The 2179-nt window shown below is 31.0% G+C and overlaps 1 non-coding gene across 1 annotated transcript; it reads right to left on the minus strand.

Annotated features, from left to right (window-relative positions):
- Nucleotides 1-1754: 1754 nt before the first annotated feature.
- LOC112799148 (small nucleolar RNA R71) lies at nt 1755-1862 on the minus strand. The gene has a single exon (XR_003200728.1). It is a non-coding gene; the product is annotated as a small nucleolar RNA R71 (small nucleolar RNA).
- Nucleotides 1863-2179: the final 317 nt, after the last annotated feature.

The raw sequence follows: 2179 nt of genomic DNA on the forward strand, positions 1-2179 counted from the left end.
TTTGATCTTTAAATTTTCTTGTTTTGTGTTTGTTGTTGTTTTTCATGTGCATTTTTGCATTCATAGTGTCTAAGCATTAAAGATTTCTAAAGTTTGGTGTCTTGCATGTTTTCTTTGCATAATTTTTTTTTTCAAAAATATGTTCTTAATGTTCATCATGATCTTCAAAGTGTTCTTGGTGTTCATCTTGACATTCATAGTGTTCTTGCATGCGTCATGTGTTTTGATTCATAATTTTCATATTGTGAGTCATTTTTATGTTTTTCTCTCTCATAATTAAAAATTCAAAAAATAAAAAATATATTTTCCTTATTTCTCTCAAAATTTCAAAATTTTGGGTTGACTTAATCAAATATTTTTTAAAATTAGTTAATTCTTGTTAGTCAAGTCAAAATTTCGATTTTAAAAATCTTATCTTTTTCAAAACTTTTTCAAAAATCAATTCTTTTTCATTTTTTTACTATTTCTCGAAAATTTAAAAATATTTTTCAAAATCTTCTTCTTAATGTTATTTCAAATTTTCGAAACTTAACTAACAAGTAATGTGATTGATTCAAAAATTTGAAGTTTGTTACTTTCTTGTTAAGAAAGGTTCAATCTTTAAATTCTAGAATTATATCTTTTAGTTTCTTGTTAGTCAAGTAATTAATTTTAAATTTTAAAAATTAAATCTTTTTCAACCATGCCTTTTTAATCATATCTTTTTATCATATCTTTTTAAATCATATCTTTTTCAAAAATTTGATTTCAAAATATCCCTTATAACTTCTTATCTTCTTATCTTTTCAAAATTGATTTTCAAATCTTTTTCAACTAACTAATTGACTTTTTGTTTATTTTTCATCTTTTTCAAAATCACCTAACTACTTTTCCCTCTCTAATTTTTGAAAATTCCTCACCCCTTTTTAAAATACTTTTTAATTAATTAATTGTTTTAAATTTTAATTTTAATTTTATTTCTCCCTTTTATTTTCGAAAATCACTAACTCTTTTTCAAAATTCATTTTCGAATTTCTCCCTCTCTGATCTCTTTCTATTTATTTATTTACTTACTAACACTTCTCTTCATCTCAAGAATCTGAACCTATCTTCACCCTTGTGTTTGGATTCTTACCTTTTCCTTCTTCTATTCCTTTCTTCTTCTACTAATATAAAGGAATCTCTCTACTGTGGTAAAGAGGATCCCTATTATTATTTTCCGTTCCCTTCTTTTTCATATGAGCAGGAGCAAGGACAAGAATATTTTTGTTGAGGCAGATCCTGAACCTGAAAGGACTCTGAAGAGGAAACTAAGAGAAGCTAAATTATAACAGTCCAGAGACAACCTTATAGAAATTTTCGAACAAGAAAAGGATATGGCAGCCGAACCTAACAACAATAATGCAAGGAGGATGCTTGGTGACTATACTATACCTACTTCCAAGTTTGATGGAAGAAACATCTCAATCTCTACCATTGGAGCAAACAATTTTGAGCTGAAACCTTAACTAGTTACTCTAATGCAACAGAACTGCAAGTTCCATGGACTTCCATCAGAAGATCCCTATCAGTTTTTAACTGAGTTCTTGCAGATCTGTGAGACTGTTAAGACTAATGGAGTAGATCCTGAAGTCTACAGGCTCATGCTTTTCCCTTTTGCTGTAAGAGACAGAGCTAGAACATGGTTGGACTCACAACCTAAAGATAGCCTGGACTCCTGGGATAAGCTGGTCACGGCCTTCTTGGCTAAGTTCTTTCCTCCTCAAAAGTTGAGCAAGCTTAGAGTGGATGTTCATACCTTCAAACAAAAAGATGGTGAATCCCTCTATGAAGCTTGGGAAAGATACAAGCAGATGACCAAAAGGTGTCCTTCTGACATGCTTTCAGAGTGGACCATTTTGGATATATTCTATTATGGTCTATCTGAATTCTCTAAGATGTCACTGGACCATTCTGCAGGTGGATCCATTCACCTAAAGAAAACGCTTGCAGAAGCTCAAGAACTCATTGACATGGTTGCAAATAACCAGTTCATGTACACTTCTGAGAGGAATTCTGTGAATAATGGGATGCCTCAGAGAAAGGGAGTTCTTGAAATTGATCTCTGAATGCAATATTGGCTCAGAACAAAATGTTAACTCAGCAAGTCAACATGATTTCTCAAAGTCTGAATGGATGACAAAATGCATCCAACAGTACT

This window comes from Arachis hypogaea, chromosome 4, assembly GCF_003086295.3.
Source record: "Arachis hypogaea cultivar Tifrunner chromosome 4, arahy.Tifrunner.gnm2.J5K5, whole genome shotgun sequence".
NCBI lineage: Eukaryota > Viridiplantae > Streptophyta > Magnoliopsida > Fabales > Fabaceae > Arachis > Arachis hypogaea.